The following is a 14133-nucleotide window of genomic DNA, read 5'->3' as shown; positions in this document are numbered from 1 at the left end:
CTGCCCACTTTAAGCGAGCTGTGAGCTTTTCATCCGCGTTTTTTTGCAGCTGCTCGACTCATCCTCTCCTCTTAAAGCGCGGTGATCAGCACACCTGCACTGAGCTTTACAAAGACATTTTTTATACTTTTTTTCCTCCTTTATTTAGAGCTGAGCTGAGCCGCTCCATATCTGTATGTTAAAACAGCTGATCCTCCGCGACGCGTCAACAACTAACACTATTTTCCACTCAAATGCACCTAAACTCTCTTTCTGAGGACCACATGATGTGAAAACACAATAAAACATTCTTACCTGTAAATCTGGTCACGTTTTCTGCATAAATAAATGTTATCCATTCTTTGTGCTCAAACGCCAAAGTAGGGGCGAATCCAGATGGAATGGGAACATGGGGAGGGATGTGCCCCCCTCACAACACCCCTAGATTAAAGGTCCAGTTTTGACGCCTTTTTTTACTACAACTACTAATACTACTTAAAATAATATTAATTTCGACAAGTAAAATATTTAGAGAGAATTTAAATGTTAAAAATGCTAAAAATGCTAGAATGAATTTAATAGTTACATTTATAAACAATGTAGGTTTGAAATTGCAAGTTTTACTGTTACAGTGCTGTCAACAGTTAAATATGAGGTCAAGAAAGAGGTCTTTATTTTACTTTTTATAAAACAAGTATTTATTTTCATTGAAGTCAAGAAAGGGTGACTATAAAGTAAGTTTTGGCAAAACAGGTATCATTGTCATGTTGAGGTGGCAGAGGGCTGTTGTCGGCAGCTGGGAAAAGTAACTAAAAAAGTAACTAGTAATCTAACATAGTTACTTTTACAATTGAGTAATCAGTAAAGTAACTAAGTTACTTTTTCAAGGAGTAATCAGTAATCAGTAATTGGATTACTTTTTCAAAGTAACTGTGGCAACACTGCAGCAGTCATAGGGCGGGATACACCCTGGACAGGATGCCAGTCTGTCGCAGGGCCACATATAGACACACACACACACACACACGTATGGACAATTTAAATTTTCAAATCCATCTAACCTGTATGTCTTTGGATGTGGGAGGAAGCTGGAGGGAACCCACACAAACATGGGGAGAACACACAAACTCCCCACATAAAGGCCACAGGTTGCATTCAATCCTGTGACCTTTTTGCTGTGAGGCAACAGTGCTAACCACTAATCCACCGTGCTGCCCAGTATTCAAATAGTCATTCATAATTAGTACATTTTCGCAATCTTTTACATGTACTGAATGCTCTATGGCGGGCTACACCCATTTCTACCTTTTTTAATATTTATGCAAAATTACAGCAAATGTAAAACCTACCTATTCAACCTCTGCCTTGATCTTGAGTCTCATCTGCACCAAGAGGTGGCCATACATTCAGTGGACACAGTGGATATTCAACTCAGTCCATTGCCCAAGTCACCTCTGACCTTTATATGTACCATAAAGAGAATGAGTACTTTGCGGTCTGCAAAGGGGGGCTTAAACCCTGTGTATACCTGCGGGCAGGGCTAGTTGTAGATGTTCCTGCACGTTTGTATGCAGCCTATGAATGGTTGTAGTGGTTTGTATTCATGAGCAGTAAAAGGGACGTTTGTCACATAGCCAGAAGCACATTTGTGTAGCCTGCACGAGTACAGAAGTTTGAACTTTAACCTGCAGTGATTGCTCTTACTCTAAGTTATTGTTACATAACCGGGAGTTAGTTCAAGCTTCTCTCTGTGTTTTCTAGAAAGAAGTATAGTCGCCCTTTCCCAGTCGTTCTTTGTCTCTGTATTAATTTGGTAGGCCTTATTGGAATAACATTTTGCCGATTGTATTGCCACAGTGGTATTATAAACTCCTGGGTGTGTGTATGTTTGTATCCAAACCTAAATTAACTACAGATACATGATAAAGGAAGAAAACTGTAGTTTTTGAGTGATGAATGAATTTGATCCATTTCTATCTAGCTAGATGTTATTGGTAATAGAAGTAGTCGCTGCACAACTTAGGTCGGCAGACAAAGAAAGGGCCTTGCATAACAGACGGGGAACTGAATCCTCATCTGCTGAATAGAAGGAAAATCAAACATGTTTGCATGTGTTTTGAACCCTGTGTGTATGTGACCACCTCTCACCATTTTAGAAATACCCTGTTTCATGAAATGGCCAGAAAAGTTGAATCCAGGCGAAAGACCTGCACTAGTATTGATTTAACTCTTGAGAGAAACTCTACATTTAGGAATGTCATTTAATGAGAATGATAGGATACTGTGTAAAGAGCAATATGACGAGGACGGTTGCAGTTGTTGCCGAGTTCTTTTAAAAGGCATACAATTAAAACACTATCAAACTCTACTGTCAGAACATGCAGTGATAGAAATGTTGCAGCTAAGCAACCGTATATAGTTCAGTTTTCACAGTGACAGACTGCTGAAAGGACAACCAGGAGGTGAAGACCAGAGTACCAAGCAAACAGATCCCACCACTAAATCATCGATTTCATCAATGCCAGATCAATCATCGAGTTAGAACATTACACACAGGTCTCACCCCAACCCTGGTGCAACTACAGCGTCAGAAAATGACCCCTACTCCACAAGCAAGTTTTGAGGTTTAAAAACTGGAATGTAGACTGCACACATCTCCATGAAGATGTACCGTTTCATCACACATCAGCTCAGTCTCACTGCACATCTGCCAAACCTCCTCAGCATGGCTGAAAATCCTTCATTACCCAATGCTGCAGTCTTCATCCCTCCACTCAAGTTGTCCTCCTCATGCAGTGTGCCATATTTGAGATGACACCATGTAGTAAATGCATATATAAATATGTCTGTTAGAAAACATTTAGACTTTTCCACATAAAAAATGTCTTCTTTTGTCCTTGTTTGGTAGAAGTTGCATCAGTTCTCACACTGCAGGACTCTCCCCAGAAATTTAGAGCATAGTGGCATTTGGGTGCAGGGGTGTCACCGGACGATTATTTTATTTTTAGTTTTTATTCGAACAAAGGAGAAGATGTAGCACTTTACCTTTTTTTAAAATGCCAGTGGAATCCATTTCCTGCAATGCCATAGGCAGAGGAGACAAAAAAAAAAATCGTCTGGGGAAAAAAGATTCTGCTGGGTTGCCCACAAATTGGGTTTTTTTTTTTTTTTAATAAATAAAATAATAATAAATAAATAAACTTCCATGCAAATATCAGTCTTGCTTATTTTTATTGTTGTATTTGTATGATGAGTGTTTTTTATACTTTTGTTTTTACTTTACACACACAAATAAATTCATTTGGACCTGTTTTCTCAATGAAAATGTCTTTGTTCTGCTCGGTGTCTCCCTTCCCCGCTGCGGTCACTGAGTGCACCATCCTGGAGGTTCCAACGGTTCTCTGTTCCACGGATGGTGGCTACCGCCCAAGATGGCCCAAAAAACAAAATGGTTCTAAGATCCGTAGGCTTCGTTTCCCAATGCGCTTCCTCACGATTCACACAAACGAGTCAGCTGAAGGTGTTTGTGATGTTGGATATTTCACCAATAGCAGTACTTTATTTTTTGTGTAATGGTTAACCAAACCAATGACATGTGAGTCTTGTATGTTGAACCATTGTGAGATGACTGCTGTACAAGATTCCACCACTAACAGTGCTTTATTTTTTTGAGTGACAGTTAACCAGCCTAGTGGCGTATGCGTCTAGTACGTTGTCATCGGGAAATACCTGCTTTTAGAGCTTACACAGGAAATCAAGGGAGACAAGAGAAATCACCCTGCGTGGCTGCAAACTGATGAATTTAAGCAAAATTATCTGAGGAAACGGGGAGTGAACACCCTAAACTTAAAAATCGGCATGATGGTGCTGAGAACGTAATAATCTGGTGGCACGTTTCCATTCCTTCCAAAATCCGCCTTCTCTCCCATATCCATTAAGTACCTCCATTTATCAGCAAATACTGCACATTTTATTTCAGGTTTTAGTTATTGCATTTAGCTACAGTGCTGGTAGCTTTCAAATGAGCTTGAATATAAGCACACTTAGTTTTAAAGTTCTTGTGGAAGTTCTTTTGCATGAGCATGATAATCGATAGTCTGTTTGATGATTACACAGACAAGTGGCGTGACAGTCACAAGTCTGAGATTAGGAATCAGATGATGATCTGATTTTATGACCAGAATGTGATGGGGAATAGCGTAGTGTCTTGAACACAGTCAGAGCTCCATTTTAGCACAAACAGCTCTACAAGTTTTTCTTTCATTGAAATCTGCTTTGCATTATTTTCCTTCCTGTGCAGAGCGAAGAGCACACAGGTGGAAGGGGAGGTGCAGATATGTGAGATTAATGGAAATGCATTAACACAAAACTGGTTTTTGTTGGAAATGATCCTTAGACTACACCTTTCAGTCAACATACTAAATATTTGACAGAAAAGTGCAGCAATTGCACATTGTAAAATAGCAGCAAAAACTTTGATATCACTCCATCAGGAGTGTCAGTAATTCTGTCCTTACTGGTGTATTTTTTTTATTAGTAATGTATTTTTTAACTGGTTTGATAAAATCCTGCTAAATTATGATAGAAACACTGTTTCAGTGGTTTCATTTTTCTAATTTCTGATTTGTTTTGGCTTTTTGCTGAGGTGTCTAGAACCTGAAGTTGTCTAGATTCCGAAAGTGAGGGCCATGGCCCATCGGGGTCGTGAAGGTTCAGCAAATGAGTTCACTAAAACTCTATTTTAAAAAGCCTTTGGTATTAAATTTTGTAATAAAATTAATAATAATAATGAACAAAGCCATGAGATTTAAATTGTTTATTTTATCTGACCTAGTTTAACACATGTCAGTCAAAATTGTGATTATAGGTTTGAGTGGGCCTCAGATGATTTTCAGGTTTGAAAGTGGGCCCCAGCATCCTTATGTTTGGGAGTAGTTGGTCTTGTGATGATGGTACAGGGTTGTACAGTGCGAGCGTTTTGCTCGCATATTGCGCCTAAAATTTGATTGTGCAAGGAAAAAAAAATCAAACGGGCGCACGTGTGCGGGAATGTATTTCAACCCTTTCATTCGCATTTTGCTCCTAAAATAAATACAGTGGTCCCTCGCTATAACGCGGTTCACCTTTCGCGGCCTCGCTGTTTCGTGGATTTGTTTTTAGTCCAATTTTGCATGCTTTTTTTTTTACGGTGCATTGTGTTCCGCGGCCTCATCAAGCAGCCGGTCGCAACACCGCGAAGGGAGAGCACGCGCATTGTGTTCTGCGTGTCTGTTTATAAGAATCTTCTCGCCCAGAAGAAAAAAGAGCGCCAACAACTACCCATAACTGTGTTCTACACTCTGAAAAAGACACCTGCAGTGAGGCGCGAGTCAGTGGAAAAAGACGTGACAGCGCAGCGGCCCCAGGGCGAAGAGGCACGATCAGAGGAACTGTGAAATACTGGTCAGTCACTATTAATAATTTCTTATGTGTCCAACCTCGTACGTTGATCGTTAAAATTAAATTCGTTAGTTCTAAAAGCCATCATAATTATTTATAGGAAAACGTTCTATTTTTATTTCTCAAACAAATGTTTGGGCCTGAAAACAGGTTGGTCTTATTTTTCTACTCAGGTTTGAACTTTGAGAGTGTTTACACATGAGAGAAAAGTGAGAAAATGTTCATGCCTGATTGAGAAGTGTATAAAGTGTGTAGTGAGGGGTTTTACAGCTTTAAAACGTCTATAATAATTGTAAAAAAATAACGCTGGCCACTTCGCGGATTTCGCCTATCGCGGGCTATTTTTAGAACGTAACTCCCGCGATAAACGAGGGACCACTGTATATCCCATAGAGAAAACCATTCCCACATCTGTACAAATCGACAAGAGTCTACAAGAGTCTAGTTGGTTGAATGTAGCTAAGCGTAGCAGGCGACCTGAGTATAAAAAGTGGGGCCGGGATGTTATGTGTGTGTGAGGGTTTAAAATAATACAAGAAATACACAGCAAAAAGTAATGAAATGGACAAAAGCAATGATGTAAATGATAGAAAAGGAAGTAAAAAACAATGAAATAAATACAACAATAGAATCATATAAAATGTGCATGTGTGTGTGGAAAAGGTACTCTCTGTACAGTATGTGTCTTTGCGTTAATAATAAAATTGTATCAAGAAATTTCACAGTGCTCCTAAATTTTTATCTGTGCTCCTAAATTTTTTCATTTAGGAGCACCTGTGCTCCTAGTGAAAAAGCTAAGCGTACAGCCCTGTGGTATCCTCTGTTCAGTTCCCTGTAAGACTGGAAAATCACTTGGCTCCCTTAAGCAAAATCCTTATCCAAGTTGTTTCCATTGTGAAATTGAGAATTATGGTAGTGCACTAACATTGGTGTGTGTGTGTGTGTGTGTACACCTGAATGAGAGGCATCATTGTAAAGCGCTTTGAGTGTCTGCGTCAGATGGAGTCCATTTAGCATTCTCCTGTTTGCACTTGGGCTGCCACAGCAATGGGTTTTTTGTTTTTGTTTTGTTTTTTTACACCTGATGACCAAGCCCTTCCTGACACAACTTCAGATCTACTAGAACAATAAGGCACAGGTGGTCTTGAACTAGGGACCTTCTTGTTGGGAGCCAAGCTTGCTAACCATTTGCACCACTGTGCTCTGTTTAACTTAAGTACATGAGTTAAGTACAGGTAATGTTGTAAAATACAGCTGGAAAAAATTTCAGAAAACATCTTTCTACATCTGCACAAACATTAATCTTTCATTTGCACCATCTGTCTTTGGCTACACATTTGTTGTGTTTTTTATATATATGGTTACTCTGCACAATCCAGACAGCAGTGTTTGTTTGCACAGCAGGAGACGAGTACTGGCTGAGTAGATGTGATTACTCACCACACCTTCTGATATGTTCCACTTCACCCAGCCCTTTTGCATGTAGCACCTCTGCACCAATATGAAGCCAAATAGGTGTGCTGGGAAGCATCCATACTGTCTTTATGTATCAGAACGAACGGTTTGTGATGCCTTTTTTTTATTGCTAAAATAACATTCATTAGATGCTAACTTGTTAGAAAGTTACTACATCAGCCTTGTTCTGGAAATGTGTGTTTTGAGTTTGCGTGTAATATTTGTCACATGTAAATCGGATATTTGATTGAGCACCTGCAAATTTGTGTGTGTGTGTGAGGTTGTTGAGTGAGTTTGAGTGTAATGCAAACAAGAAAGTGTACTTTAGTGTCAGTTTCTGTCCTTCAGCCTTAGTTGTCACATGATCAACTGACCTGGTTTTGTGTTGCCAAGGCGGTGCCTTGTTTTTGGGTTCAACTTAGGCTCAGCTCCCCTTGTGACCACAGGATATGGCTTTGTCACCAGAGCAACAGCCTCTGGGGTTACTGTAAGTGAAGGTGGTGTACTGATTAGGTACACCATGATGGTTCTATCTGTTTGTATTCTCAGATGTATTTTTTGTCTTTATTTACCCATGAAAGATTGAGAACACTCACTACTTTCCAGGAACACCTTGCAGTCCTTTCATAAAGTGACATTCAGACACGTTTCTCATATAATTTGCTGCTTCAGCTGCAGTTGATTGCCACAGAAGTAGTGGTGTTTAAGTGATTTATTGGACGCTACGATTGTAAGTCCTCACCCTGTGGGCCTTTGGGAAGCGGCTTGTTCAGTGGGGGGTATGTTTCCTCAATGAGTTATGTAAAAGGGAAAAGGAGTATGATGAACACAGTACAAATTGCAGCAACAATTACAGCATGCAAGTGCAGAACTGTGTAAAACGTGTTTGTAGCAGTGCGTTTATTATGCTTTTAAACTCTGGGATTGAGCTTTATGGGACCGCAGTGTGTTTGTGTGGATTCATCAACACTTTTTACAGCTGTTGACTCCTGTCTTTAAACAAAAATCCACATGTAGTGAAATAAATAAATTCTAACATCAGATTTCCATTTTATCATTATAAGCACAAGTAATGTTGGTTTACCAGAGTCATTTGGTCAAATGAAATGAGCTTAGCACATGAAAAATGCCTCTAAAGTGCTATTTTTAATTTAAATAGAGGTGATGCATTTAGCAGAAACTGGCAGATGTCATTTTTTTAGAAGAAATCAAATTAAAAATGTTGTATACAGTGCCAATAAATTCTTGGCAAAAATGTTTTAAATAAATGTGTATTTTGCTTTCTTATAAAAGGTTTTGAAATATATTTAAGACAGCCTGTGCTGTCTTTTTGTTGTTGTTTTCATGGCACTATCTGTGTTTGCAAATGAACTCTTCAATTACAGATTCATTAAAAAAGTAAACAGTGTGGCTTCTTCCATCCTGCTGTGATGTTGGTGTATAAATATCTTGTGTTCTGAATGCTGCAGAGAGATGGGGAGAGGACGACCAGAAGCAGAGTGTGTGAAAGTGATAGTGTACATGCACCAAATAACAAGGCATTTCCTGGAAACAAGCTCAGACATTCACAAATGCGTATTACGTGCAGTCTGAAACATGTACACAGACAAACTATGAAGGACTCAAAGTAATGGCATGTCCACCCTGTCTGGAATGCTGCAGCGGCCATATTAATGCAGCCAGAGTCAATATATTACCTTCTAAATCCCCACACGTTTACTGTAAGAATTCAGGTTAATTAACACCAAGTTGGAGCAAAAACAGCTCCTCTGATGGAGGAAAGCCAAAATGTCTTTACAATCAGCAAACACATGGTGATGAAGTTGCATGTGGAGTGTAAAAATATTTCACCTTTACAGAGTTAACATGTCTGTCTGTCAAACAAAGATTTTTTTTTTTTGTGGAAATTAATGGCTAAATTTTAAGATGATGTTTATAATTGCCTAGCAGGCAGTTTATTACATCCAGGCATGCACATAACTGGTGCTCATCTGTGCTAAAAATTGATGCGTAGCAGAAAATGGAGGCAAGTGCTTTTCCTGCAATAGTACAGGTTTGCTCTGCCCATCAAGAACTAACAGACACCCGAATGAGCTAATCAGTTTTTGACAGAGCAGGGAAAAATGGGAAGGTTTGAGAACCTAAATCACGATACCGTGTGCACTTGTATGGGAGTATTGCTCTAACAATAAAGTGTTGGTTGGTTGCAAAGCTGGTGTCTTGGTATTACCAGTCACCAGAAAACTTGTGAGCCTTAGATCACAACAAAACCATGTGTAAACTCCAGCACTGTCCCCTGCTATATAAAGAGCGTAACATTCTGATGCACCTTACATAAGTAGGTTCACAACATATAGTAGGTATGCCTTGAATGCCTGCACATATTGTTACCACTCAGCTGCATAGTCTTTCAATTTTGATTTAATTAGTACCACTTAGGGGGACAAAACAACACTTAGAATCCAGTCTCAGGGTACGATGGCCTACACAAAAATGTATGATAGCCATCCCTGGGTGGTAGCTATAGCCAGGTAGGGGTCAATGAAGGGTTGCACGGAAGTCAAAATTTAAAAATAATCCAATCATGTTGAAAAATATACCACATTATTTGTTTGGTCATAATGATTCCAAAAAGGTATAGTTTTGACTAACTGACTGAATGTTATGGGGTAAAAACACCAAAAAATGTCACGAGTCAATTTCATTTTGTACAGGGATCAAAAGTTAAAATTGCATAAAGTAAGTACGTGAGTAAAAATACATTATGCAAATTATTGGTTGGAAAAAAAGGATTAATAAATGGAATAGTTTTGACCGTGTTGAATGCTCGGTTTCAAAAAGTAAAGGTCAAATAAGGTTGATGAACATTGGATTCTATGACATGTGACATATGTTACTTTGTAACGTGATAACTAAGCATGATGGATGGTGAAAACTATTTCTTTTTAAAAACCCTATTAACTTAACCAGTAATTTGCATCACTTCACACCAAAATTGGAGTAACTTTAACTTTTGATCCCTGTACAAACTGAAACTGACATTTGTCACCATTTTTGCTGTTTTTCCCCATAACTCCAAGGATTTCAGTGATAGCCCAAACTATACATTTTTGGAATCGTTCCAATCAGACAAATAATGCAGTATATTTCTCAATATAACTGGAGCATTTTAAAATTTTGACCTCTGTGTAATTCTTCGTTGACCTCTACCTGGCTATAACTACTGCCCTGGGATGGTTATCATACATTTTTGTGTAGGCCATAGTACACTAACGCTGGCTTGAAAGCGTTGTTTTGTACCTTTAAGTGGTACCGATAGCCTATGGGCTATCATGCATACTGTGCATTTGCGGCGTTTCCCTGAGAAACTTCTTTATTTTATTTATTTTCAGGCCCAATGAAATTCAAGGCAGGCAGGTAACCAGTCCATCCGCACTAAATATGGCAATATTAATAGTGTTGAAAGCTGTTGTATCTCATTGATGCAGGCATTTGGCATCAGTGTCTGTGATGTTGTTCATGAAGGGGAACCCCCCCCCATCCTTGCTCACACACAGGTGACATTATATGGCATAGCATACATGATAAAGGTGAATTTAAAACAAGTGTTAAAAAATAAGTAAACATTCATGGAAAGATCCAGAACTTCACCTTGATGCTGCAGGCTTCACCTAAGGGAGCTTTGGTGGGTTCTGCCCACTGTGTGCTTTGACAGGTTGCTGCTAATCCTTTAGTTGGCTCTGCTGTCTCAGTATCACAGCGTTGTGCACCTGGCACAGTCTATTTTAATGGGAATAACAGGGGCCATCTGATTATTGATATTACATTTGATCACATAATTGGATTTGTTATTACATTTGATCATTTGCACACTGGAAGCACCCCAAAATAGATTTGAGCCCTTTGTGCAACTTGTTTTTGTGTCCACCATCAAGATCATGGCTGTTATGTCCTTTGGGTTCGAAAAATGTGGCCTTCATCGTAATGTCACAAAAAAATGTGTCAAATGATAATGTTTTTGTTGCTTCTCTGAAGGGAATGGTGTCAGCACCTGTGGATACTCTGACGTGGACAGACGGGCACAGGCATCTGGGACGCTTCCCTATCAGCGGTGGAGAGATCCAGAAAACACACCAGGAACTGCAGCTCTAATTGTTCCTCAGCACATAACTGAGCAGCAGGCTCCACCTATTGCACCTAATTAGCTCTGGCTCCTTTGCTCAGGTAGGGTGGATGTCTGACTACAACTGCAGCCTGAACTTTCCAGATTATTAAGAAAGTTGTCAGAATTGCCTTTAAGTCTGACCAGTTGGCTGACTGTTCCACCCACATCCCCCTTCAGTGTGTCTTTTGGGGAAATTAATCGGCTAATGTGTGATTATTATTCAAACTCGAGATCCAGCAGCTGCTCTCGCCGGCTTCATTTTACACTCTTGTTATTGTGTGTAGAGAGTTTGTGTACATAGTTTTCCTATGTGTGTTTTGCGCCCATGTGTATATGCGTTTCTATGGCCCAGAGGATAAGGTCCTCTGGGTCTGACGGAGCTCCTACGCTGCCTGGTCTCCCCTCCATTTCATTAGATATACATTTTGATATTCTTCTTCTCTGAGCTACTCTTCATTTGGAACCACATGATCGCTCACTGCTCTGTCTTAGCCCCTGCTTCTGTCTTCTGTCACTCGTCTACACCCGGCTGTGTATCTACTCCTCTTCTGTCAGTCCTTTATCTGTGTTTCACCAGCTGTGTGTTGAAGCTTCATTCTCTCCTATGAGGCAGTGTGGCGTGAATAGAAAGGCTTACTGAGAACAGTGAGCAAGCCAATCCCTGCCTTTGGTCTCATTGATCTCCTCTCATCTAACTCTCTGTGACCAATTCTGTCTCCTGCTATGCTAGCATCTCAAATGGGCTGCTATTTAGCATATGAGCATTATATTTTCTTGACAAAATCCATAAATAAATAAAACTGAGGATTATAAACAAAGAACTGTAATATAGGTAGATTTTTTTGCAAACTAACTTCAGATGTTTTAATAGCTCAAGGGCAGTGATCAGAGTGCAAACGTCTGCAAAGGCCCCAAATAACCCCATTTTGCAATATAACAAAACTGTATGGGATGTCTTTGCCCTTGTAGTATATTTTGTCCCAATGTGAGTCATTTAATATTGAGTATCTGCCAATACAGATTCCTTTGAGATACTTGTATTTTTCTAGATAATACACTTAGTTATTCCAGTCTGTATGCTTGACAGTTAAACAGCTTGGCAGTGCATTAGTCCAATGGCATTCTTCTATTAACCTGGAAAATCTGAGTGCCCCTGGGGCCCGGGGGTTGTGGTGTTTCTAGCGAAAATAATAATTTAAAACCATGCTAAACCAAGGCATGTTGCATATTAACTTAATGGTTAGAAGCTCCAATAAAAGTCCAAAAACAACAATTTCTACTGAAGCAAAATACAATTCCATTATGCAACTAAATAAACATGTAGGGAAAAGACACTAATGGTACATGCCACCCAAATTGGCACGTGCCTTTGTGCTACTTCATGCTACCAATACAAACTACACAACATATGAAAGCGGAGATATAATATTAAGATATAATATTCTCCAAACCAACAGCTAAAAAAACATCAAAAATAAACTTCACACAGCCATAAACGTAAATTACATCCTACCTTTGCTGTTTTGTGATCATAAATCATGCTCCAGTGCAAAAATCCATTAGAAACAGGAAATCCTGTGCTCCTATGTCACACCGAAATGATTCTGGGGTGTGTTTTGACTTTTTTTGTTTTCTGGGAGTTGGTATGCATTGGGGAGTAATGCAGTGATTTTTCTTGACGCATGATGCATATTCTTTGTTGTGATTGGCGATTGATGTTGCTGACAGATTTGGGGACTTCCTCTCGATTCTATTGATAAGTAAACCTCTGTGGTAGTGGTGGAGGGGATCACCAAACCCAAAGAGGTGAGAATGAAACTACTTTTTTATTATTAACCTTCAATAGTGTTCACTTGGAATTGTTCCACCAAGAGCACTTTTGTGTTTCTGCTGTTTTGGCACTCCAATGTGCAGGGACTTGCTTCTTAATAATACAAATGTTTTGGACAATACAAGCAAATTAGCATATTAATAAACTTTTTACATCAATTCATAGAGGAGCAATCGAGGCGTGGTTGTGGGGTTGTAAAACAAGGAAAGATGCTGAGAGGGGAAGTTAAGAGTTTGATTTCAGAAATCAAGGCGGCACAGTGGTTTAATGGTTAGCACTGTTGTTTTTCAGCAAGAAGGTCCTTGGATCGCTTCCCACCTGGTCCTTTCTGCATGGAGTTTGCGTGGTCTCCCAGTGTACATGTGGAATCTCTCTCTGGCTGCTCCGGCTTCCTCCCACTTCCAAAGATATACAGGTTAGATGAATTGGAAAAGCTAAATTGACCGTAGGTGTGGGTGCGCGTGTGACTGAGTTTGTCTGTATGTGGTTCCCTGATAGACTGGTATCTCCTCCAGGGTGTACTCCTGCTATCACCCTATGGTTGCTGGGATAGACTCCAGCCCCCCAATTCAGTTAAATTTGTTTATTCAGTTGAATGCAAGAAAGGTTAGCTGGCTTGGAAGTGTTACCCATGATGCATCAGTGTGCATCTCTCCTTCATAAAACGATCCAGTAAATATCAAAATATGTGAACTATGATATGATGGACAATCCTTGTTTATGGATAAACATGATTCAGTGTGATACGCAATCTAATACAATTCTTAATTTGATGTACACATTAATTTTCTATGATAAATGAGAATAAACCTGAAGAGAGGCATTGCTTACATTCAGATACATATTTTGTAAAGTCAGAAAATCTGAAAATTCTACATAAAATGGACCGCAGATGACGTGATTACCTGACACCTCTTTGAGTTGTGGCAAGAAAAAAATGTTTAATCTTTGTCTTGCACGTCCTTGCTAATGCCAGCCTTAGTAGCCTCCACAGACTCCTTGTCACCTGCATTTGTTTCACCACGCTGTCTCACCAGGTGATTTGTCATGTTACCGCTGCACTTTTTGTCCTCATATCATAGTTTGATGGTGTGAACAGTCTCAGAAGAGTCACACACTGATGTTAGAACTTTTGGACTCGGAAGTAGCAGCATAATTGCTTCGATCGTCTAGTACAGAACTTTAAAAGTACATTTAGTATGATCCAAATGTCCCGATGTTGATGTAGTCATATCTTTTTCTTTAAAATGGAATTCTGATTCAT

At 39.5% G+C, this 14133-nt stretch overlaps 1 protein-coding gene across 1 annotated transcript in view; it reads left to right on the top strand.

Annotated features, from left to right (window-relative positions):
- The window catches only part of atxn1a (ataxin 1a), a 164393-nt gene that overhangs the window by 51300 nt on the left and 98960 nt on the right, over positions 1–14133 (top strand). Inside the window, 1 exon segment of the mRNA XM_034160540.1 lies at positions 10909–11097. The gene's annotated coding sequence lies outside the window, so the exon portion shown is untranslated.

The sequence above is a fragment of the Thalassophryne amazonica genome, chromosome 20, assembly GCF_902500255.1.
Source record: "Thalassophryne amazonica chromosome 20, fThaAma1.1, whole genome shotgun sequence".
Taxonomy (NCBI): domain Eukaryota; kingdom Metazoa; phylum Chordata; class Actinopteri; order Batrachoidiformes; family Batrachoididae; genus Thalassophryne; species Thalassophryne amazonica.
Note: the sequence above shows the minus strand (reverse complement) of the source record. Positions and strands in the feature narration are given on the sequence as shown.